Consider the following 27,464-nt stretch of genomic DNA (forward strand, 5'->3'; position numbering starts at 1 on the left):
ATAATTTTAGATCTACAAAGCCTCAGAAAATTTACATGTAAAATATCCCTCCTAAAGAATTTTCTTCTGACAAAATAAGATAAAAAGTAATTCAAAAGGAGTTGTAAGATGCAAGAAACAGTGGCACTAATTTGGGTGCAGAATAAAAAGAAATCCCAGGAGAAGAAATCTGTAGCCGGCCTGGAAAGCAGTTAGCCCAAATTAGAAGGGCAAGTCAGGGGGCTCCTACAAGAATGTATTTAAGTGGTAGCCAACGAGATCAGTGGTGTGTCTGTATGTGTGTGTGTGCTCGTGCGCACGCACGCGTCAGTCTTACATATATCAGACAAAATACCTTCCACATCTTCTTTTCCTCTGGCTCACCTGACAAAAAAAGACAGTGCAGGTTAAACTCAACTCTGCTTCGGCTATGTCTGCACATTGGCAGCTGTTCATAACTGGGGAAACAATTGCAGCTGGAATGACTGGTCTCTAGGTGCATGACCACAGATCTCAGAGATGCCCTCAGCATAGACTACCAGTGCTGTTATGTTTAATTTCCAGTCTTTCTCTAGCATCTATCTTATACCATCTTCTTAGTCTCTAAACCTCGTACAACTGTTGCCCATTCCTAACTCTTAACTGATACTTACATTATTGATTTATTGATATAGTAGACATATTGCTCAGAGAAGGCAAGGGCACCCACTCCAGTACTCTTGCTTGGAAAATCCCATGGATGGAGGAGCCTGGTAGGCTGCAGTCCATGGGGTCCCTGAGAGTCGGACACGACTGAGCGACTTCACTTTCACTTTTCACTTTCATGCATTGGAGAAGGAAATGGCAACCCACTCCAGTGTTCTTGCCTGGAGAATCCCAGGGATGGGGGAGCCTGGTGGGCTGCCGTCTATGAGGTCGCACAGAGTCAGACTTAGTGACTTAGCAGCAGCAGACATATTGCTCTGTCTAATTCTTTTCCTCATGATTATAATTAATTACATCTGTATGGACTCCTTCCTGACATGCACACAGACATAAAATCCCATATGGTCTGGAGAAGAAGAGAAAGTCCATTACAGAGAAAGAGAAGAGAGAGCAAGGTAGAGTGAATCCATCTGGGCTCAGTTTTCTTGAGTTTTCTTCCAGTTCTCTTTTAAGGTCCAACAGCTTTTTTGCCCTGAATTCAATGAAATATCATTGTATCTTCATGTAAAATTCCGTGCCCTCCCCACCCCCACTTCTAGCTTGAGTTGGTTTTAGTTGACTAATATAGAACATCCGAATACTTTCTGGCCTATTTGGGACTTTGAAACTGTCTTCCGGACAAATTCCCCTAGTTTGGTTGGTGAATTTTTGTCCTGGGTTGGTGCACCACACCCCCCATGCCAAGTCTGGAACTGCAAGATAAAGGAGTCAAGCAAATGAACATAAAAGTATTTGGTTTATACTAGATTAATGCTGAATAGGAGGATGTAACTTTTGGAGATGTGTAACTAGAGAGAATTTCATAATGTTGAACCCTAGAATTTGGCCAACTTACCCATCCATTGCAGGTTGGCAGGAAAACTGTGACCTCCCCTTGCAAGGGCAGAGCCTTTGCCACTAAACTTACCTCATGGCACAATTTCTCTGCACCCAGAGAAATCCAAGGAAGAAAGAGGGAAAGGGGGGAGTAAGCTGCAGACCCACAGTCCCTGCTTCTGAAGTCACTCAGCAGATAAGAAATTCCTCCCTTCCGAGAGTCCAGGTATGTTTTGCAATGGATGTTTCTCCACATGGTTCCACAGAAACCAATGGAGGGGGAAATACTTAGTCACACATGTTCCCTCCCCCTCCAGCCTAGTTGTGTCCTCTACACACACAGGGTCAGGAATCTCCTTTTGTCTACTCTAGCACAGCAATAAGGTTGTCATTATGGAAAAAAGAAGACATAAAAATTCAGCAAATAATTGGAAAATATTTTGTGACATCTTTTAAAATAGTGATTTCTCCATCTAGAGTAGGTTTAGGAAGTTGACATATATTTCTGACCAAGATGTCTTGGTCACATTTCACGGAATATTTCCTTTGAGGAGTTACAGGCAGTATTCATACTTAAACGGCGATCTTTTACAACCCTTACAATACTGTAATCAATTCTAGGTCACCAAATGTAGCTTGTGGCCAAGGTCTTGCAAAAAATTGCTTCATTGTGCTTCACTCATTGTGGCTAAGATAATGGGACAGATGCCTTCTGGAATAACAGTGAGATTTCTTGATAAAAGTCATTCTTTATGGGCAGATAGCTCGGGATGGCCGAAGAAGGCAGTGGCACCCCACTCCAGCACTCTTGCCTGGAAAATCCCATGGACGGAGGAGCCTGGTGAGCTGCAGTCCATGGGGTTGCTTGGAGTCAGACACGACTGAAGTGACTTAGCAGCAGCAGCAGCTCGAGGTGACAGCTTGTTAAAAGCTTGGATGCCTCTGTCCTTCTCTCTTGGTCACCCCACCCATAGTACATTTGAATCCAGGCAGTTAATATCATGGTCCCAGCCCAAAAAGATGGATCAAGCAGGTATTTGCCATTAAAGTTCTTGCAGGGAAGATGGCATGCCACAGTTTTGAGGCTACTGGGACATGCAGCCCAATGTACAATAATTAAATGTTGTTTTTCAAGCCTACTAATAAGACTGGAATAAAAATAATTGGGCAGATGTCTTAATTTTACATATCTCTCAATGTAATTAAGGTTTAGGGTGATCTTTAGAAAAAAAGTACCCAAAGAATCTTTTGATCAGCATAATTTTTAAAGGCAACACCATAGAACTAGAATAGTTACAAGAACTCTTTAACTCCTTTGATAAGAGAAAAAACTTTCTTCTTATGCCCAATTTGATAGTGAAAATAAGATTTAAGTGGTGAGAATTATCAATGCCATCTATTTGTGGCTGTATTTTCAGAGTAATTAAATGCAACACACAACATTGAAATCTCAGGGGCTTAGCGCATAAAAGTGTATTTCTCACTCTTATCACAGCCCAGTGTTGACAAGGGAGATCTCCATCTTCTACAACACCTGTGCATGTTCTTCAAGGTTGCCTCCATTGGGAAAGAAGACATACCAGCCCCTACATGCCTCTACCTGGAAGGGACACATAGAGAAGCCATTGGTCAATTTAATCATATGCTGCTAGTGCTAAGTCACTTCAGTCATGTCCGCCTCTGCGCAACCCCATAGATGGCAGCCCACCAGGCTCCCCCATCCCTGGGATTCTCTAGGCAAGAATACTGGAGTGGGTTGCCATTTCCTTCTCCAATGCATGAAAGTGAAAAGTCAAAGTGAAGTTGCTCAGTCATGTCTGACTCTTAGCAACCCCATGGACTGCAGCCATAACCTAATTGCAAGGTGGGGAGCGTGTTGGAAAATATTAATACATAATAAAAGTGTAGGTTGATCTTTAGAAAAGAATATCCTGAAAATGCTATACTCAACATCATTTTTAAATGCACTACCATAGTGAAAGCACATGGGTATTTGGTAAGCATGGTCTCTGTCACTGTAGCTAAGTACAGCTGTCAGGCCATCTTTCAAATCAATGGTGGTTGCTTTTAGCAAGGCAGTCCTACTCTGTTCAGAATTTAAGAATTATAGAATTTAAGAATTATATAAATTTCAGAATTTAAGAATTATATATCCTTAAGTCTATAAGGAGAGTAGGTATTGGCATGTCTAATTCAGTCCTCAGATATTGTAGAATACATACACACATACACACACACACACGTATGTATATGCATGCTAAGTCACCTCAGTTGTGTCCAATTCTTTGTGACCCTATGGAATGTAGCCCATCAGGCTTGTCTGTCTATGGGATTCTCCAGGCATGTATACTGGAGTGGATTGCCATGTCCTCCTCCAGGGGATCTTCCTGACTCAGGGATTGAACCTGGGTCTCTTATGTCTCCTACATTTGCAGGTGGGTTCTTTACCACTAGCGCCACCTGTGAAGCCCATTCGTGTGTGTGTGTGTGTGTGTGTGTGAGAGAGACTTTGCTAAACCTGTTAGTAAAAGCTTATTCTCATATATAGGATATTTATTTGTAACAAGTTCTTTAACTTCCGAGACTCACTGGATAGCTCTCTCATTTCAGTTTTGCTTTAGTTCAAAGAGGTTGGAAGACCATTGACAATGCCTCTTAAAAGATGATCCTGCAACATTATCTAAGAAATCTTCAAGGTTCCTGGGTGGAGACAGATGGTGCTGTGCAGCAGTTAAATAATCAGTGCTCACCAGACTGTTGATCTTACATGCGAATCATAAATCTCCAGACAATGACTGATGGTACTTGTGAACATTTTCCCACAAACTCATCAGATGTGCTTGCCATAATGCAGCCAGAAAACTGAGTGCCCCTATTATGGTAATTATGAATTACACAGGCAATGGAAGCACAAAACTTGACCAAGATACAGGGTTTGATCTGCTTTAAGGTAGAAGTGAGCCTCTAGACATAAGAACTCCAAGAAATGGCCTGACATCAGATTGTTCACTTTGTTTTAGGCCTAATGTTTGAGGTTGTGTTCATTTGCTTACCAGTAGTATCTGATGTGTGGATGTGTACTGAGGGTTGGTTTTCAATATTTTTTTTTTAGAAAAAAATCTAAGTCTATCGCCTCTCTATTGTTATAAAAGACTTTGAATTTGTTAAAAGTAAAGAGAAACAATAAATGAGCAGGCTGTCATTCAGAAAGACTGTTCTTAATTGATTTAGAAATACTCTAGGCACCCCGTCTTTGTTTTCAAAGAAACTCAAAGGGACGAAAAACACTAGCAGTGAATCACTCTAATATATATATATGTATATGTATATATAAATAATATATATATAATATACATATATGTATATATACATATATATATATTTAATTTAAGTGACTTTTGTTTCTTATATATATATGTTGTAGATAATTAATTACAGTATTTTGAATCTTTTGGTTTAAAGTTTTAATGGAAAAAGCTGATGATTTCATACTGGGGTAGTTGAAGATGGTTAGAGTACTATTAAATTCACATAGATTACCTGCAGGCCTAGGAGTTGCTAATATTTGAACTTTGCCCATTACTTTCAGGGTTATCCTAGCTCATCACAAGTTACAGTGGAATGTGTCTTCTCAGGAAGTCTATGCAAATGCAGCCTGTGAGGGTGGTAACAAGGATAAGGAAGTGAAGATGTTTAAGAAGCGGTTTAGATAGAAGATAGCTGTTTTTTCTTGTTGTCTCCATTATTCTTCCTTAATGAGCCTAACTTGAAGGAGGTGAGGTTAGCCACAAGAAACTGATAAAGCAAGACTTTTCACATGTGTAATCTATTACTTAGAAGGGAGGATAATACAGTGATAAAACATATTGGCTTGGAATCAAATTTCCTGGGTTCAAATTGCATCTCAGCCACTTACTAGTTATAAGACTATATCTTAGAGCCTCAGTTTCTTCATCTGTAAAAATAGAAAAATTATATTATCTATCTTACAGTGTCATTATGGATAATAAGGTTGTGTTCATAAAGAATTTAGCAATTAATGTTTTCACATGTGTTAACATGAGAGAGCTTAACCAGGTGCTGTCCAAGGTCCTGAGGTGAGCTCTGAATCATGATTGTTACAACACAAGAGAAGTGTACATTATGAAAATCTATGAAGTAGATGACCTCCCATTTGGCAAGGCTTTTCTATGTAGGGCACCATTTTGACTAATTTGAAGTGAGACCACTGATCAAGTGCTTCACTCTTAAGCTGTATTAGGGGATTAAGTGCCACCAAGTTAACTAGCCATTTAAGAAAAGAGCTGTTTTGGCTTGATTTGTCCCTCCCTTCAGTGAACTTACCTTATTGATCAATTAATATCTCTGTGGATACACTTTAACTTTAAAAATAAAATATATCCACAAATTTATTCTTTATATGGGTTTGATGTATGAAAAGCAATTTTTTATGAGAATCTGTTTAACCTGGTAGGCATCCAACAAACATGTTATGTTTAGTAACTCATGATCGGGATATAATGTACAATGCACAGGGAAGCTGTCATCTATTGAATTGTATGAAATAATCAAATGTCCTCCTGACATTATATTATGTATTATATAATTTAGTTTTTACTTCATGTCCCCCTCTCTTATGAAAGAATAGTTGCTCCATAAGGGCAGGGTAGTGTCTTCTTTGCTCACTTTTATTCCTAGAACCTGAAACTGTACATAGCATATAAAAGACATACCAACAATTTAGATAACCTAAATGAAATGTACAAATTCCAGAAAGGCAAAAATTATTGAGATTGACTCAAGAAGAAATAGAAAATCTGAGAGATATGTAACAGGTGAGGAGATTGAATTAGTAGTTTTAAACATCTCACCAAGAAAATTTCAGGCCCAGATGTCTTCATTTGTCAGTTCTACCAAATGTTTGGGCTTCCCTTGTAGCTCAGTCAGTAAAGAATCTGCAGGAGACCCAGATTTGATCCCTGGGTTGGGAAGATGCCCTGGAGAAGGAAATAGCAACCCACTCGAGTATCAGATCAGATCAGTCGCTCAGTCATGTCCGACTCTTTGCAACTCTATGAATCGCAGCACGCCAGGCTTCCCTGTCCATCACCAACTCCCGGAGTTCATTCAGACTCACGTCCATCGAGTCAGTGATGCCATCCAGCCATCTCATCCTCTGTCATCCCCTTCTCCTCCTGCCCCCAATCCCTCCCAGCATCAGAGTCTTTTCCAATGAGTCAACTCTTCCCATGAAGTGGCCAAAGTACTGGAGTTTCAGCTTTAGCATCATTCCTTCCAAAGAAATGCCAGGGCTGATCTCCTTCAGAATGGACTGGTTGGATCTCCTTGCAGTCCAAGGGACTCTCAAGAGTCTTCTCCAACACCACAGTTCAAAAGCACCAATTCTTCGGTGCTCAGCCTTCTTCACAGTCCAACTCTCACATCCATACATGACCACAGGAAAAACCATAGCCTTGACTAGACGGATCTTTGTTGGCAAAGTAATGTCTCTGCTTTTGAACATGCTATCTAGGTTGGTCATAACTTTCCTTCCAAGAAGTAAGCGTCTTTTAATTTCATGGCTGCAATCACCATCTGCAGTGATTTTGGAGCCCAGAAAAATAAAGTCTGACACTGTTTCCACTGTTTCCCCATCTATTTCCCATGAAGTGATGGGATCGGATGCCATGATCTTTGTTTTCTGAATGTTGAGCTTTAAACCAACTTTTTCACTCTCCACTTTCACTTTCATCAAGAGGCTTTTGAGTTCCTCTTCACTTTCTGCCATAAGGGTGGTGTCATCTGCATATCTGAGGTTATTGGTATTTCTCCTGGCAATCTTGATTCCAGCTTGTGTTTCTTCCAGTCCAGTGTTTCTCATGATGTACTCTGCATAGAAGTTAAATAAACAGGGTGACAATATACAGCCTTGACGAACTCCTTTTCCTACTTGGAACCAGTCTGTTGTTCCATGTCCAGTTCTAACTGTTGCTTCCTGACCTGCATACAAATTTCTCAAGAGGCAGATCAGGTGGTCTGGTATTCCCATCTCTTTCAGAATTTCCCACAGTTTATTGTGATCCACACAGTCAAAGGCTTTGGCATAGTCAAGAAAGCAGAAATAAATGTTTTTCTGGAACCATCTTGCTTTTTCCATGATCCAGCGGATGTTGGCAATTTGATCTCTGGTTCCTCTGCCTTTTCTAAAACCAGCTTGAACATCAGAAAGTTCACGGTTCACATATTGCTGAAGCCTGGCTTGGAGAATTTTGAGCATTACTTTACTAGCGTGTGAGATGAGTGCAATTGTGCAGTAGTTTGAGCATTCTTTGGCATTGCCTTTCTTTGGGATTGGAATGAAAACTGACCTTTTCCAGTCCTGTGGCCACTGCTGAGTTTTCCAAATTTGCTGGCATATTGAGTGCAGCACTTTCACAGCATCATCTTTCAGGATTTGGAATAGCTCAACTGGAATTCCATCACCTCCACTAGCTTTGTTCGTAGTGATGCTTTCTAAGGCCCACTTGACTTCCCATTCCAGGATGTCTGGCTCTAGGTCAGGATCACACCATCGTGATTATCTGGGTCATGAAGATCTTTTTGTACAGTTCTTCTGTGTATTCTTGCCATCACTTCTTAATATCTTCTGCTTCTGTTAGGTCCATACCATTTCTGTCCTTTATCGAACTCATCTTTGCATGAAATGTTCCTTTGGTATCTCTGATTTTCTTGAAGAGATCCCTAGTCTTTCCCATTCTGTTGTTTTCCTCTATTTCTTTGCATTGATAGCTGAAGAAGGCTTTCTTATCTCTTCTTGCTATTCTTTGAAACTCTGCATTCAGATGTTTATATCTTTCCTTTACTCCTTTGCTTTTGGCTTCTCTTCTTTTCACAGCTATTTGTAAGGCCTCCCCAGACAGCCATTTTGCTTTTTTGCATTTCTTTTCTATGGGAATGGTCTTGATCCCTGTCTCCTGTACAGTGTCACAAACCTCATTCCATAGTTCGTCAGGCACTCTATCTATCAGATCTAGGCCCTTAAATCTATCATGGACAGAGGAGCCTGATGGGCTTCAATCCATGGGGTCGCAAAGAGTTGGGCACGACTGAGCAACTAACACTTACTTACTTTCTTACTTGCCAAATGTTTCAAAAATTAACACCAATCTTTCACATACTTCCAACACATAGAAGAGAGGGCACACTTCCTAACCTATTCTATGAGGTCAGTATGGTCCTGATAGATAAGTCAAATGAATATCATAAGAAAACTACAAACCAGTATCTCTTATGAATATATATATATATTCCTCATCAAAACAATAGCAAACTGAATGCATATAAAAAGATTATACAACATGACCAAGTGGTATTTGCGCAGGAATGCAAGCCAGTTCAACATACAAAAATCAATTAATATTATATACCATACTATAAAATAAAGGACAAAAAAACCTGCATGATCAAAGACATAATCCAATTAAAAAATGGTCAAAGGATATAAGTAGATATTTCTCCTAAGAAAATATACAAATGGCCAACAAATATATAAAATGACATTTAACATCATTAGACAAGATATTAGACATCATTAGAGATTGTACACATCAAAATCACAGTAACATACTACTATGAACCAATTCAGATGTCTATAGACTAAATGATAGACAGTAACGAGGTAAAATTGGAACCTTCACATATTGCTGTTAAGAATGTAAAATAATATGACAGTTTGACAGTTTCTAAAAATATTTAATGTAAAGTTAATATGTGACCCAACATTTCTGCTCCTCACTATGTGCCTAAGAAAATTGAAAACATATGTCTTGTACATGAATGTTTATAGCAGCAGTATTCTTAATAGCCAAAAAGTGGAAACAAACACCCATCAGTGGATGAGTGGATAAACAAACTATGTTATATCTGTACAATGAAATATTATTCAGTCATTAAAAGGAATGAATTTCTGATCCATGCTACCACATGGATGAACCTGGAAATTATTATGCTAAGGAAAGAAGCCAGTAATAAAAGACACATGTTATATGATTCATTTATATAAAGTGTCCAGAATATCCATAGAAATATAAAGTATATTATAGTTGCAAGGCCTGGGGGTGGGATAATAGGGTGTTACTGTTAGTGGATACAGGATTTCTTTCTGTATAATGAAAATATTCTGCAATTATATAATAATGATATTGCAGAACTCTGTGAACATATTAAACACCACTGAACTGTGCATTTTAAAAAGGTGAAGTACATGATATTTGATTACATTTTAATAAAGCAATATATGAACCGTGAACTTCCAGATGTTCAAGCTGGTTTTAGAAAAAGCAGAGGAACCAGAGATCAAATTGCTGCATCATGGAAAAAGCAAGAGAGTTCCAGAAAAACATCTATTTCTGCTTTATTGACTAGGCCAAAGCATTTGACTGTGTGGATCACAATAAACTGTGGAAAATTCTGAAAGAGATGGGAATACCAGACCACCTGACCTGCCTCTTGAGAAATCTGTATGCAGGTCAGGAAGCAACAGTTAGAACTGGACATGGAACCACAGACTGGTTCCAAATAGGAAAAGGAGTACGTCAAGGCTGTATATTATCACCCTGCTTATTTAACTTCTACGCAGAGTACATCATGAGAAACGCTGGACTGGAAGAAACACAAGCTGGAATCAAGATTGCCAGGAGAAATATCAATAACCTCAGATATGCAGATGACACCACTCTTATGGCAGAAAGTGAAGAGGAACTCAAAAGCCTCTTGATGAAAGTGAAAGTGGAGAGTGAAAAAGTTGGCTTAAAGCTCAACATTCAGAAAACGAAGATCATGGCATCCGATCCCATCACTTCATGGGAAATAGATGGGGAAACAGTGAAAACAGTGTCAGACTTTATTTTTGGGGGCTCCAAAATCACTGCAGATGGTGACTGCAGCCATGAAATTAAAAGACGCTTACTCCTTGGAAGGAAAGTTATGACCAACCTAGATAGCATATTCAAAAGCCGAGACATTACTTTGCCAACCGAGGTCCATCTAGTCAAGGCTATGGTTTTTCCTGTGGTCATGTATGGATGTGAGAGTTGGACTGTGAAGAAGGCTGAGCACCGAAGAATTGATACTTTTGAACTGTGGTGTTAGAGAAGACTCTTGAGAGTCCCTTGGACTGCAAGGAGATCCAACCAGCCCATTCTGAAAGAGATCAGCCCTGGCATCTCTTTGGAAGGACTGATGCTAAAGCTGAAACTCCAGTACTTTGGCCACCTCATGGGAAGAGTTGACTCATTGGAAAAGACTCTGATGCCGGGAGGGATTGGGGGCAGGAGGAGAAGGGGATGACAGAGGATGAGATGGCTGGATGGCATCACTGACTCGATGGACGTGAGTCTGAGTGAACTCCGGGAGTTGGTGATGGACAGGGAGGCCTGGCGTGCTGCAATTCATGGAGTCGCAAAGAGTCGGACACGACTGAGTGACTGAACTGAACTGAAAGCTGATTTTAAACATTTGAGTGAAGAAGCACAGCTAATAATTGAAAGTACAAAGAATTCCATCCCTTAATTGCTTCTTATAAAGAAAACTGAAAGGAATCCAAATATATAGTTCTTACCCACTGCCCTCTTGCTTTACATCCATTCTGCCACCTTTTCCTTTGAACTTTGCAAAAAAAAAAATGTGTTCTTACTTTCTCTTAGCGCGTCAATTCTACATCCTTCATTGTGTAAATAAACTTAGCATCTTTGATAGTGAGAAAGAACTCATCTTCTTCACAAGACTGAAGGGAATGAAGAATTGCCTCGAAGTTATAGGATATTTTTGGTAGACTAGGAGAAGAAGGATTTCTGTACATACTCCCACACAGAAATTTCTATTTGTGTTCGTATATGTAGAAATAAGACTTCCCTGGTGGCTCAGATGGTAAAGCGTCTGTCTACGATGCAGGAGACCCGGGTTCAATCCCTGGGTTCGGAAGATCCCTTGGAGAAGGAAATGGCAATCCACTCCAGTACTATGCCTGGAAAATCCCATGGACAGAGGAGCCTGGTAGGCTACAGTCCATGGGGTCACAAAGAGTTGGACATGACTGAGTGACTTCATGTTCACGTTCATGTAGAAATAGGATATAACATACATTTAATGTTGCAATAAAGCAAATTGTTTTGTAGTTAATGATGCACATTAAGGTAGAAATTGCTTAAGTGATATAATATGTTGGGAAGGATTATCTTTTGTCTTTATCATCCCCTATTCATCCCCTCATGGAACCTGGTTCTTTCCAGTGCTTGGAGAGGGAATAGAAAGGAGCTATCTCTAATGTAACTGAAGGGAAGAGGACAGCCACTAACACATCACTAATGCAATAGATATCTTGAAGGGAATTAACCTTTGTGATGTGAGTGTTTTAATGAATGGTTGCTAGATGTTTTCACTCTTAGGCCAGTTCACTTTGATATCTCTTCCTTCTTGCTATTCATTCAAAGGATTTGGAGCTCATTTTCTCCCCTAGGGTGTTCGAGGGACTTGATAGAACACAGAATGTAACTACAACCATCAGCAGAAACAAGATGAGGTCTGCCCCTTGGGGGCAGGGAGAGAAATGGTTATGCAGCCTCAGGTACTTTTGAGGAAAAAAAAGAAGGTTCAGGGAAAGGGCCCATGGGAATTTTTTTTTTTTTTCTTTACAATCAGGTTCACCAGCATTAGCTGAGAGTCTACAAGTAAGGCCCTGTGTCTAAAAGTGAGACTCAGAGACCACACAAATAGTTGAAGAAAGTCAGTTGCAAACCTGTTACTCCAAGGGCCTTAGGTGAGTTGGAATACTATATTACTTAAATAGCAACCCACTCCAGTATTCTTGCCTGTAAAATCCCATGGATAGAGGAACCTGGTAGGCTACATATAGTCCATGGGATCACAAAAAGTCAGACACGACTGAACCACTTCACTTTAACTGTAGTGTAATAATAAATAACAGTCAGCATGGTTTTGTGCCTATATTTGATTGTTTGAAGGGGTGGGCAGGTCAATCTTACCACACTCCCAGATTACCAGCTAACTCTTTGACTCCTCTCTTCTGAGGGGCGGGAGGTGAAGAGAGCGACAGATGGGACCGCCCAACAATCTCTTCTTGATTTCAATTATGTAAACTTATGTCAGGGAGGAATTTAAATTGTCCTCTTTTGATTGATTTTATGTTGTCCATATTATGGTTATAGTATCCGCAAATTGGGGGATCACTTTTTAAGGTTGTTTTGTGAGATAATTTTTAACTGCATTAGCAAACAAATACATGTGGGGTGAGAATGATAGTGATTTCAAATTAGGGGAAGAGAAAGCAATCAAATTCAGAATTAATACCTCAACTGATAAGAAAAGAAAAAAATATTCAGTAGTTTTATAAAGTTGACTAAATGCCAACTCTATTGCTAAACATCCCAGGGAAACCTACAAAAGCTAGGAGTCCTTGAATCTGGCATGGTCCACTCCTCCTAACAGAATAAATCTCCAGAGGTTTGTTGCAGCTATCTAATGGGAATTGTGTGCTAATAAGACCTACAGAGGAAGAGATCTAAATTCCTGTCCAAATCAATAGATTAAATCACTGCCCTCACACCTCAGAGTTTGTAAAACTTTTCATTCTCAAACTACTCAAGTGTGTCTAATCACCAGACTCACACCTGTTTTTATGAGATGGGCAAAATGACTTGTGCCAAATAAATTAGCATTGACAGGGACTGGGTTTCTTCCATTGTTATTGCTTTAATGCTCAGAGAAATGCTTTGTTTGAAGCATGTTGCAAGACAAATACATTTTTTGAGTGTCAGATTTCATATGCCTGCATCTTTTCCTAGTCCCTTACCTGTCATTATATGAAACTTTTATGACTACTTGTAGACAATGGCCGGAAACACAACGGGAAGAAAAAGAGCATAGTTCAGTAAATAACAAATCAGCAATTTATGCTCGGCTGAGGAACTCAGCTCCCAGGCCCCAGACTGCTGAAGAGGCTGGATTCAGGCATAGTTGGCACTGGTGAGTCATAGAGAGGCGCTTTAAGCACCCTTGTGTCCTGCTATTAGTGGAGCTAACCTCGCTTCCACTACTAATCAAATCGAAGAATCTCACATCAGTTGCTTTATTTGCTTGCCTCTGTTTCTTGACCTGCAAAATCTATCTACCAACATTGTACTCTTCCTTTGATACACATTATGGTTGTAAAATATTGCTAATAAAAATTAGAAAAGTAGTTGACAGTTAAATATAAATTAAATAAAGATGGCACACTGCAGGCATAAAGGGATGAGCTTTGATTTCTCCAGAACAATGATAGCCTACATTTATGGAGGGTTTTACTATGTGCCAGGAGTTATTCTAAGTACTTTACTTATATAACCACTTATTTAATCCCTTTAGAAACCCCATGAGTTCAGTATTTCATGTATAACATGCAGAGAATAATAATTCTATATCACAAAATTGTTGGAACAATTCCAGGCATAAAGGAAACAATAAATGTTAGCTGTTATGATTTGGCTCACAATCTACTCCACTCTTTTTCACTCCTTGAAAATTCAGGCATTGCTTTTCTCCAGTTTGGGGGCACTTTTTCCCTTATCCATGATACACATAAGTCACATACACAGATTCTTTCTATGTTTTAAGATAAAGGTTTTTGAGCTTAAAATATTGGATGCACTTAACACAGTGCTATCACCTTTCCTCTTCCATTTTGCACTCCCTTTTTGCTGAGTGTTATGCCATGCTTACTTTGATAATGGCCTTTTTTTTTTTTTCACTTTTCGCCTGGTAATTATGTTGTAATCTTTTTTAAAATGAAGTATTGCTATGTCCAATATCATATAATCTACAAGTATACAATTTAGTGATTGACAGTTTGTAAAGGTTATACTCCATTTATAGTTATTATAAAATATTGACTATATTCCCTGTGTTGTGTGATATACCCTTTTAGCTTATTTTATATATAATAGTTTGTACCTCTTCATCCCCTCCTCCTACCTGGTCTCTCTCACTTTTGCTCTTGCCACTGATAACCACTAGTTTTTCTGTCTATACCTGTGAGGCTGTTTATTTTTTATTATATTCACTAGTTTGTTGTATTTTTTAGGTTCCACATGTAAGTGATATCATACAGTATTTGTCTTTCTCTGACTTATTTCACTTAGCAGAATACCTGCCAAGTCCATCAGTGTTGTTGCAAATGGCAAAATTTTATTCTTTTTATGGCTGAGTAATATTCCATTGTGTGTGTGTATCATATCTTTTTTATCTGTTCTTCTGTTGATAGACACATAGGTTGCTTCTTGGCAACTGTAAATAATGCTGCTGTGAACATTTTTGAATTAGTGTTTTTCTTTCTTCATTATCTTTTCAAATTAGTGTTTTTTCGTTTTTTCCTGAATACATACCCAGGAGTTAATTGCTGGGTCATATGGTCGTTATAATTTTAGTTTTTTGAGAAACCTCTACACTGTTTTCCACAGTGGCTGCACCACAATCCACCTTCTGACCAACAATGTATGAAGGTTGATATTTAAATTATACTTTTAAATTTACAATGTAATTTTAAATGCGTTCTCTCCATATAGCAGAGTGGTTTTGGGAGTTGAGCTTTGGAATAGTCTTTAAGCTTGTGTTCTGACTCATCATCTACTGGGTGATTTGAAGTGATTCACCAACCTCAGCCCAAATTTCCTCAAGTGTAACATGAAATTAATAAAAGTACATACCTTCTGGATTTATTTGTAAATAATATAATACATGCAAAGAGTTTAGCATAGCCCCTAGCACAATAGAAAATGTACATAGTGAATGTTAAGTGGAGACTGTTATTTGTAGTGATACTAGTGGTTGACTTTCCATTATCTGTACCACCCTACAGGATTAGTCTGAGGTAGTCATTTTTATGCACTTACCCTTACTGTAACTGATTGTACAGAATGTATCTAACAGGAAAGGAACAATATTCAGTAATTTTATAAAAATGCCTAAATGCCAGCTCTACTTGGTAAACATCCCAGGGAAACCTAAAACACTAAGGGTCCATGAATCTGGCAAAGACTATTCTTAACAGAATCTCCAGAGATCTGCTGAAGCCATCTAGTGGGAACTGCATCAGTAAGACCCACAGTTTTCATGTCACCCAATTCTAGACAGAAGACAAGAGGGGAAGTCTGCTGGGAAATTTCTGGGAAACTGAGCTAAAAAGAGCTAGTCCCTCTTCTTCCTTTCAATATTGTCATACCTTGATGTGAGAATGGAGGCAGCTGCAGCCATTTGCTGCCAGCCTGAGGATGAAGCCAGTGCACAGAGAAGGGCAGGGGGAGCTGGGTCCCTAAGACCCTGAGCTTGGAGCTGCCCTGCCTTGGAGCTCCTAGGTGGGTTTTCTTCCTGCTTAAACTGTTCTACATTGGGGTTTTCTCTTCCTTGCAGGGAAAAGCACTCTCTGATATCAAATGTTGATAATAATAGTAATCAGCAGCAACATATGAAAAAGACTGATGAGGTTTTCTATTTCTCTATGACAGACTTTCAAAGAGGTTCTACAAGTGAATTATTTAATCAAAGTATTCACAAAAGAGATAATGAAGTCCTTATAAGCTGCCATATTCTAAGTTTATGTGGGCCATATTGGTTTTCAGATTTTCTTGGGCTTTATATTTCAACCAGAAATGTTGGAGGATGGGGTAGATAAATACCATGTTCCATGCGATGAGGCTTATATCTACTTTTGCCATCTTGATAAGGCTGCGGTCATATAGTCATAGAACTCTATAAAGTAATGTAAACGAATGGTTTTCGATCACCCCATTGGTCTTTTTTAAAATTATTATTGCTTTATAATGTTTACTTAAACATTGGTTTTTAATGGTAGATTATCAAATAACCAACAAAACACATTTTTTATCAAGTAATCTGTCTCTGTGCTGAGAACATTTCATCAACATGATCTTGTTTGATCTTATGCTTAAATTGGCCTTTTTCTGATTATCTGATAGCCAGCATTCCTTAGGGAAGACAACCTTTTTACTCTTTGTAGCCAGTACTGAGAGTTTCTCTGCCTAACTATTATGATCATCCCTTTTCTAACATAGTGTTGCTCCTCAAAGTTCAGAGTGGTTCAAAAATCTCCTTAAGGACTTGTTAAAACAGATTGCTGACAAACTTTAGGTCTGGAGTAGGGCTCAAGTATTTGGATATCTAAGATTTTTCAAGTGACACTCATGCTCTTTTTTTACCTTTTTTTGTTTGTTTCCTTTCCTGCTTTGAGGTTTCTAGATCTGGAAACTGAATTGCATAAGCTGTGAGTGCAGTCATTTCCTCCCTGAGTTTAAGGGGACTCTGTAGCACAGTGAGTGGGAACATGGCCATTGGTGCTAATAGCTCAAGTTCAAGTGCTGGTTTTCTCTTTTCAGCTGTCCAACACTCAGAATATTTATGCCCATGGGTGAAGCTCTTCTCCTTATTCTTATGTTATACAGTGCGTGCATACTTAAGGAATATATTTGCCTTTGTGATGAAATAGCCTCAAGAGTCACTGTGACCTAAACTTCCCCCAAACTCTTCTTAACCCCTCATTTTGTATTGAGCCCAGAGTAAAATAATAGCAGATAGACCCTCTGTACGTTGTAAGCATCATCTGACACTTGGGTTATCATCTACTTCATGAATGGGGTTGAATGTTCAATTCATTGCATGCTCGCCAGCTTGACAGCTTTAGGACACATGATTTTTCAAAGATGGCTTCATGGGAATGATGAATTAGTTAATTGGACTCACAGTTAATATGGACAAAACTTGAGAGAAGAGAAATAAGAGGTATGGGAAACTACTTAATATTAGTGACCATGGGTAATTAATGGTAGAGGGATTGGAACTTGTTATTAAGTCCAGGCTCTATAGATTAGATATAGACATTGACCAATCTGCATCTACAGGCTATAGATACAGGCAGTGCACTAGTCACTTTAATTCCTTTAGTCCTCACAAGAGCCCAGCCATGAGTTAGGTACTATAAATAAAGCTTATTTCCAGAACAGGAAACAACTTCAGAGAGGTTAATAAATATTCAAGGTCACTGAGCTAAAAACCACACTGGATTTGAATACAATCTGAATTTTCAAAGCTTATATTCCTTACACTATCCCAAAGGGAGATGCAGAATATAGAGAAGACATCATTGTAATAAGACTAACTGTATTACCTCTTTGGGCAAAGATGAGCCAATAAAAATAAGAACAGCCTGCACAATTTGTGTTTTTATTTTCCAGGCTGACTTATATGTAAAATAGTAGCAAACATTTTTTAGAGCAGCGGCTCTCAAAATGTGGCCCACAGTCCCTAGAGCCCTAGAGACTATTTCAGAGGTGTGCAAGGGTCAAAACTAGTTTCAAAAAAATACTAAGATGTTCTTGGCCTTCTTCGAAATGTTGATATTTGCCTTGATAGTGCAAAAGCAAGCTACTAGCACCTGAGTCTAAATCATGAAAATGGTGCCAAAGTGCACTAGTAGTCATTCCTCACCATTATGCACTGCAGTTAAACGAATGAACAGACAAGTCTTAGTTAAGACTGTCTCTGATGAAAAGTGGTAAAAATCATTAATAGCATGATATCTCAATCTTTGAGGATATGTCTTTTTTTCTTTATTTTTTTAATTTTATTTTATTTTTAAACTTTACATAATTGTATTAGTTTTGCCAAATATCAAAATGAATCCGCCATAGGCATACATGTGTTCCCCATCCTGAACCCTCCTCCCTCCTCCCTCCCCATACCATCCCTCTGGGTCATCCCAGTGCACCAGCTCCAAGCATCCAGTATCGTGTATCGAACCTGGACTGGCAACTCGTTTCTTACATGATATTTTACATGTTTCAATGTCATTCTCTCAAATCTTCCCACCCTCTCCCTCTCCCACAGAGTCCATAAGACTGTTCTATACATCAGTGTCTCTTTTGCTGTCTCGTACACCGGGTTATTGTTACCATCTTTCTAAATTCCATATATATGCATTAGTATACTGTATTGGTGTTTTTCCTTCTGGCTTACTTCACTCTGTATAATAGGCTCCAGTTTCATCCACCTCATTAGAACTGATTCAAATGTATTCTTTTTAATGGCTGAGTAATACTCCATTGTGTATATGTACCACTGCTTTCTTATCCATTCATCTGCTGATGGACATCTAGGTTGCTTCCATGTCCTGGCTATTATAAACAGTGCTGCGATGAACATTGGGGTACACGTGTCTCTTTCCCTTCTGGTTTCCTCAGTGTGTATGCCCAGCAGTGGGATTGCTGGATCATAAGGCAGTTCTATTTCCAGTTTTTTAAGGAATCTCCACACTGTTCTCCATAGTGGCTGTACTAGTTTGCATTCCCACCAACAGTGTAAGAGGGTTCCCTTTTCTCCACACCCTCTCCAGCATTTATTATTTGTAGACTTTTGGATTGCAGCCATGAGGATATGTCTTTTTAACGTGTGTGAGGAAATGGAAAGTTCTCATAAAGCACCAAGTCCAGTGATTGTCTTGAGGTAAAGCAATAGTACAATTGTTTGATTTGTGAACTGAACTAGCCTCTTTTTTCATGGAACACTATTTTAACTTGAAACAAGTGGCATATAAAATATGACTTTCTAGACCCGTTAAACCTTGGTTCAAGGTTCTAACTTTAGATATTTATTACCAATGATAAAATTCTAGTTTTCAAGTGAAAATTAGGATTCTGGAACTTTCATGTCTGCCACTATAAATGTGACAGCTTCTCAAAACGTAATGACTTCTCTGACAATATTGGTGGTAATATTAATGAGTTTGATTTTTTTGTATGTGTAGTAAAATATGTCAAAATTTGGAAGACCTGCATAACTCAGTGAAACAATTTTTCCAAATGTTATATATTCCAAATAATATATAATATTGTAAAATTCAGGAGAGATAAAAAGGATATTCAAAATACAAGGGAGACCAGTGGATTTTATTGTGAGAGAATATGAAAAGTTCACCTATAGGATTTCAAATTCCACATTGCAGCCAGCCCTTAAGAAACTTCCATCTGTTGAGTTTTGCTATAGTATCAAAGGAAAATATCTGCAATTATAAAACAAGGTTACTAGTCTCTCCTTTTTAATTTAAGTATCTGTATGAGGCCAGATTCTCTTCATATCCTTCAACCCAAAGCAATATATTACAGGATATTGAATGTACAACCTAATATTATATGAGAATCTATCTGCTTTCTATCCAAGCCAGTCATTAGAGATTTGCAAAAAAGTAAAACTGCGCCACTCTTTCCACTAATTTTTATTTTGTTTTGGAAAATATATTGTTCATAACCAATATGTTAACATATAATAGGTTTATTATTTTTAAATGAATATATAAATATTTTTAAATACCTTTATTCAAATTTTTAGTACAATACGTATTGATAGATCTGACCTTCAAAAACAAAAACTTTGGTGGATTCTCAATATTTTTAAAAAGTTTAAGTGGTTCCTGAAATCCAAGTCTGAGGCTCACTGTTCTAGAGCTTTGAACTAGATTTAAAGATATGGGTTTTGATATATGGTCTGTGAATAACCACCCTTAGGATTATTAAAAATAATATGTATAAAAGTGGGTATTCCTGAGCCCTTTCCCACATTCCTGAAATGGATTCTCACAGCATAGAAATGGGAAAATTTCCATGTCAGAGAGATTTTCAGTCATTTTCATGCACATACAGGACCCTGCACTGGTCCAAGGTTTTAGACTCCAGATTGGCTATAACTTATTAAATGACCTTGTGTAATTCCGTTAGCTTCTTGGAACTTCTGCTTTAGACATAGTAAGTGGGACCCATGGGCTCACCATAATAAAAAGCTTATTCAGAGAGCCTTAGATAAAAGAATTTTAAAACTTCCCATATATTGGCATTTCTTAAATTACACGTGTCAAGATAAATGACTAAAGCACATGTTGCAAAGCAGGATCCTTGACTTTTAAAAATAATTTTTAAAGCAGTCTTTTAAAAGACTTTTAAGTGAAGTTTTCTAATCTATTATCCATCAATTTCAAAAACTCAAAGCAGATACTCTTGTTATTAGTGCACATTAGCTAGGTTCTATCTCAAAGTGCATTTCTAAAAAACAATACCCGAAAAAGAGAGAGCAAAGCAAAAACATAAAAAAGACAAATGTAGACTACCAAAAAATAAATAAGTAACAGCTATAAAACTCAGATGTAAAATGAATCTAAGGTGCCAAGGGGCCCTGAAGAACGAAAGCTTTTTTAAAATGAGAGATGATCCTCCCTGCCTGGGGGCTGCATAAGGAAAGAGATGTACAATCCCTTTAATGTTCTGCTAAGCCCCAAAGTCCAAAGCTCCATTCCTTCAAACCCCCTGAAGGCAAGGGCTGGCCCAGAGTTTGTAAAGTGCACTTGGAAGCAGTCCTTCAAGAGCTTTAAAAGTTAAAAGCAAAAGCTTTAATCTGTTGCTCAGACAAATATACATTCAGGGAGGTGCAGCTTTGGGCAGACTGTGTCCTCTCTGCCCTTCTCAGGGAAATGGAGGGACTGTCACTTCTGTTTCCTTCTCAAAACAGATCTAAGCCACCCAGTGACTCCTGATAGAGGCTCACTGTACATCTTTCATTTTTGCCCCGCATGCTGGTGCATGATTTCAACGCAAGGTATGTTTTCCTAAACCTGTAGCTGCTTGATTTCCTACTGTCTTGACACAGAATGTGTTTAGTATTAATGGATCACATTTATTAAATCTTTACATGTTAGATACTGAACTCGGCAACCCTCCCAAAAATTCTGTGAGGCAAGAACTATTAGTATGTCTGTCTATACTGAGAAAACTGAGGCATGGAAAAGAGGAATAACGTCTGAACACCGCTAGCTATAAAATAGTAAGTAAATGCTTCCAATTCAGTCCTAGGACTACAGGACTCCAAGACTTGAGCTCTGAACAGCTGGCCTATTCTATTTGCTTATCAAAAGAACTGAAAGCAGAGTAACTCTCAGGGTAGGAAGGGCAGAGACCCGTAAAGTGAAGTTGCTCAGTCGTATCTAACTCTTTGCAACCCCATGGACTGTAGCCTACCAGGCTCCTCTGTCCATGGGATTTTCCAGGCAGTAGTACTGGAGTGGATTGCCATTTCCTTCTCCAGGGGATCTTCCCAACCCAGGGATTGAACCCGGGTCTCCCACTTTGTAGACAGATGCTTTACCGTCTGAGCCACCAGGGAAGTCCTAGAGAGCCAGAGGATGTCGCTAAATAACACCTTTAAAGCCCAACAGCAAAAATAAATAAATAAAGCCCAATAGCAAATCTTCAGAGAACCATTTTAATATTTAATAAAGTTTCCAGATTTTATTAAAATTTTCACCTGAATTAAAAGGTTATTTTAATGTCTAGTTTAATTTGTTGCCTACTTCATTTGTGAATGGTAGAAAAGCTGCCAATTTCAGGACCAGGGCGGCCAAAGTTTTCTGATTCACAATCCCCCCTTTATTTATTTATTTATTTATTTTCTTCCTCCATCGGTCAGAATTCAGGGCAAGGTCATAGGTATGGATTTTGTAGTATGGCCTGGACCTGTATGCAAACAACGTGGACCTTTGAGCTAATTCTGTGTTTATTTTTGATTCCCCAGCACCATAGTAAGTAACTCTTGCAGACAATGTGGAAAAAAATACTTTCTTGCATTGGATCTGAGAGGAATGGAGGACTGAAAGAGGTTTTGTAACTGAGGAGATCACATTTTTAGAATTCACTGTAGGAGCTGTTGCTACATGCTCTAGAATTATGGCCTTTCTGATTTTTTCTGTTCCCTCCTACCTTCCAAACCTCCACGCTGAGACTGAAACCACAGTTTTTAGCTACCCACATCATTCTTTTTCTTTGTGTTCTCCAATTCTTCCCCCACAGGAATCTTTTTTTTTATATCTTATACTTTTAACATTGACATTTGTTTTTAGCCCAAAACTTACCCAAGTCATTTGGGGGTTACATGATCATTGACTTGAGTTGTGCAGAATGGATGTACTGTAAAAATCTAAAGAAATAGCTTCTTTGCTCAAGGGAATGTCAACAGAAAAGGGAAATGGGGAAAAACAGCTTTGATATTCTAGAAAGCATGTATTAGTTTCTTGGATCTTTTTTTTTTTTTTTCATTTTATTATTATTATTAAACTTGATTTCACTGGAAGGAAGAAATCTTCTGAGGGTTGCCAGTCTGAATTTATAGCACAGTTGGACTATAGAATATGTTTTTTACTTACAATAAGATCTTCAGAATATATTGTCAAGATATACCTCATTGACATGGCTAGGGTGTAAAACAACATGCTGTCTAAAATATTGCACTGTTGTAACTTCTTTTATGTAATGAAATAAGTAATATTTTTAAGGTCCTTTTTTTTCCATTCATGTTGTTTGTCTCACAGCAGTGCTGTTCAGTAGGCATCATTGATGACACTCAGAATGTTAAAGTACTTGTTCAAATTCATGTGGCAAAAAAGCAGAGAAACCAGGAACTCTTTCCTTTCCAACAGTAATTATATAAAATGTTAAATTTGCATTTAACAAACATGTTGTCATTCAGCAAGCATTTACCATGCACATCTTAGATTAAATCACTATAAGAAGTTTTCTTAAAAGACAAGTAATAGAATCTCTGCTCTGAAATTCCCTACTGAGAAAAGCAAACCTGTAAACCAACCTCAGTTATATGCAATCAAAAGAGGATATGACTTTAAAATGTGGGTTGAATATGCCTTTAAAGTTGACAAGGAGACCTTGCTAATTCATGGAGTACTACATTGTAATGTAAATATTCACCCTCTAGTTTGTTTTCTTTGTCAATTGACCCTAAACAATTTGTGGTTCATTTAGACTAAGATAGGCTAAGATAGGCTAAGATAATTTAGATTTTTAAATATGTTTTTTATACTATTAAGCTATAAAGGAAAAAGGGAATTCATCTCAATTCTTTTCTGAATTAGAACAAATTCCACATGAGTTGGGTATTAAATACATATTATGGAAATTTGAATAAGCTCTATCCCTAAGGGAGAGACGTCTGTGGAATATAACCAATGTAGCTATGTAAAAACATTCTTCAAATGTTACATGGCCCAAGCACTATCCTTGATGAAACTGTTGTGTGAAAGTGTTGGTCGCTCAGTTGTGTCTAACTCTTTGTGACCACATGGACTGTAGCCCACCAGGCTCCTCTGTCCATAGGATTCTCCAGGCAAGAATACTGGAGTGGATTGTCATTTCCTTCTCCAGGGGATCTTCCCAACCCAGGGATTGAACCTGGGTCTCCTGCACTGCAGGCAGATTCTTTACCTTCTGAGCCACCAGGGAACCTCATCCTTGATAGCAATGGCAATCAACTCCTCACATTCCATCTTCTAGATTTTGGTTGGAAACAGTATCATTTGACCATTTAAACAAACATAGAAGCTAGAGTTACTTTAGAATTCTATGCATTACAGATTTGTGTGAATAAACTATACAGTATTTCATCTGAATCTCTATAATCAAGAATTTCATTCAAGCCCTGCCTGCTTGCCACCAACCTCCTCTTTTAGATTATTGGGGTGCTTTCCTATAGATAGGGCTTTCCTTGTGGCTCAGCTGGTAAAGAATCTACCTGCAATGCAGGGGACCCTTCCCAATGCGGGGTTGGGAAGATCCCCTGGAGAAGCGAAAGGCTACCCACTCCAGTATCCTGGTCTGGAGAATTCCATGGACTGTATAGTCCATGGGGTGGCAAGGTTGAACACAACTGAGCAACTTTCACATAACTTCCCTTCTCCTTTAGCTATTGGAGTACCCTCTTCCGGGTCTTCCATTAATAGCCTGCGGTCAATTCTGAACGCTAAGATTCAGAGACAACATTAGACAATGGGAAAGCACAGGATTTGAAATAAACAAATTTGGATTAAAATTCTTCTGCCAATTACTAGCTGTGTGATCTTAACTTACTTCAGACCTTTGATCCTGTTTTCTAACCCACAGAAAGAAGATAATAACAATGAAATTTTGCCAAGTCCTTGTGAGGACTAAATAAATAACTATTATATATTAAGCATCCAACACTGTGTCTGGCACACTTTCAGTTCAGTTCAGTTCAGTCACTCAGTTGTGTCCAACTCTTTACGACCCCATGAATCACAGCATGCCAGGCCTGCCTGTCTATCACCAACTCCCGGAGTTCACTCAGACTCACGTCCATCGAGTCAGTGATGCCATCCAGCCATTTCATCCCCTGTCGTCCCCTTCTCCTCCTGCCCCCAATCCCTCCCGGCATCAGAGTCTTTTCCAATGAGTCAACTCTTCCCATGAGGTGGCCAAAGTACTGGAGTTTCAGCTTTAGCATCAGTCCTTCCAAAGAAATCCCAGGGCTGATCTCTTTCAGAATGGACTGGTTGGATCTCCTTGCAGTCCAAGGGACTCTCAAGAGTCTTCTCCAACACCACAGTTCAAAAGCATCAATTCTTTGGCACTCAGCCTTCTTCACAGTCCAACTCTCGCATCCATACATAACCACAGGAAAAACCATAGCCTTGACTAGACAAACCTTTGTTGGCAAAGTAATGTCTCTGCTTTTGAATATGCTATCTAGGTTGGTCATAACTTTCCTTCCAAGGAGTAAGCGTCTTTTAATTTCATGGTTGCAGTCACCATCTGTAGTGATTTTGGAGCCCAGAAAAATAAAGTCTGACACTGTTTCCACTGTTTCCCCATCTGTTTCCCATGAAGTGGGACCGGATGCCATGATCTTCGTTTTCTGAATGTTGAGCTTTAAGCCAACTTTTTCACTCTCCACTTTCACTTTCATCAAGAGGCTTTGAGTTCCTCTTCACTTTCTGCCGTAAGGGTGGTGTCATCTGCATATCTGAGGTTATTGATATTTCTCCCAGCAATCTTGATTCCAGCTTGTGTTTCTTCCAGTCCAGTGTTTCTCATGATGTACTCTGCATAGAAGTTAAACAAACAGGGTGACAATATACAGCCTTGACGAACTCCTTTTCCTACTTGGAACCAGTCTCTTGTTCCATGTCCAGTTCTAACTGTTGCTTCCTGACCTGCATACAAATTTCTCAAGAGGCAGATCAGGTGGTCTGGTATTCCCATCTCTTTCAGAATTTCCCACAGTTTATTGTGATCCACACAGTCAAAGGCTTTGGCCTAGTCAATAAAGCAGAAATAGATGTTTTTCTGGAACTCTCTTGCTTTTTCCATGATCCAGCGGATGTTGGCAATTTGATCTCTGGTTCCTCTGCCTTTTCTAAAACCAGCTTGAACATCAGGAAGTTCACGGTTCACATATTGCTGAAGCCTGGCTTGGAGAATTTTGAGCATTACTTTACTAGCGTGTGAGATGAGTGCAATTGTGCAGTAGTTTGAGCATTCTTTGGCATTGCCTTTCTTTGGGATTGGAATGAAAATGACCTTTTCCAGTCCTGGGGCCACTGCTGAGTTTTCCAAATTTGCTGGCATATTGCATGCAGCACTTTCACAGCATCATCTTTCAGGATTTGGAATAGCTCGACTGGAATTCCATCACCTCCACTAGCTTTGTTCGTAGTGATGCTTTCTGAGGCCCACTTGACTTCACATTCCAGGATGTCTGGCTCTAGGTCAGTGATCACACCGTCGTGATTATCTGGGTCATGAAGATCTTTTTTGTACAGTTCTTCTGTGTATTCTTGCCATCTCTTCTTAATATCTTCTGCTTCTGTTAGGTCCATACCATTTCTGTCCTTTATCAAGCCCATCTTTGCATGAAATGTTCCTTTGGTATCTCTGATTTTCTTGAAGAGATCCCTAGTCTTTCCCATTCTGTTGTTTTCCTCTATTTCTTTGCATTGATCGCTGAAGAAGGCGTTCTTATCTCTTCTTGCTATTCTTTGAAACTCTGCCTTCAGATGTTTATATCTTTCCTTTTCCCCTTTGCTTTTCGCTTCTCTTCTTTTCACAGCTATTTGTAAGGCCTCCCCAGACAGCCATTTTGCTTTTTTGCATTTCTTTTCCATGGGGATGATCTTGATCCCTGTCTCCTGTACAGTGTCATGAACCTCATTCCATAGTTCATCAGGCACTCTATCTATCAGATCTAGGCCCTTGAATCTATTTCTCATTTCCACTGTATAATCATAAGGGATTTGATTTAGGTCATACCTGAATGGTCTAGTGGTTTTCCCTACTTTCTTCAATTTAAGTCTGAATTTGGCAATAAGGAGTTCGTGGTCTGAGCCACAGTCAGCTCCTGGTCTTGTTTGCTGTACTCAGTGCCACCAACCCTGCAGCAAGCCACCACTGACCCACGCCTCTGCTGGAGACTGCTAGACACTCACGGGCAAGTCTGGGTCAGTCACTTGTGGAGTCATTGCTCCTTTTTCCTGGGTCCTGGTGCACACAAGGTTCTGTTTGTACCCTCCAAGAGCCTGTTTCCCCAGTCCTGTGTAAGTTCTGGCAGCTCTCTGGTGGGGTTAATGGCGACCTCCTCCAAGAGGGCTTATGCCATACCCAGGTCTACTGCACCCAGAGCCCCTGACCCTTCAGCAGTTCATTGCTGACTCGTACCTCTGTAAGAGACACTCACAGTGCTGTCTCAGTCTCTGTGGGGTCTCTGGGTCCTGGTGCACACAAAGTATGTTTGAGCCCTCTGAACATCTCTGGCAGGTATGGGGTTTGATTCTAAATGTGATAGGGTAGCCTATCCCTTCTCCAAGGGATCTTCCTGACCCAAAAATCAAACCCAGGTCTCCTGCATTGCAGGTGGGTTCTTTACCAACTGAGCCATCAGGGATGCCCCATTATGCTTCTCATTACCCAGTAAGTCAGGATCTGACCTGAGTTATCAGTGAACTACTCCCATGGCCCTTTGTTTTATCCTCCCATCCACTACTATCTTCCCAAACA

The sequence above is a fragment of the Bos mutus genome, chromosome 4 (genome assembly GCF_027580195.1).
Source record: "Bos mutus isolate GX-2022 chromosome 4, NWIPB_WYAK_1.1, whole genome shotgun sequence".
In the NCBI taxonomy this organism is placed as follows: domain Eukaryota; kingdom Metazoa; phylum Chordata; class Mammalia; order Artiodactyla; family Bovidae; genus Bos; species Bos mutus.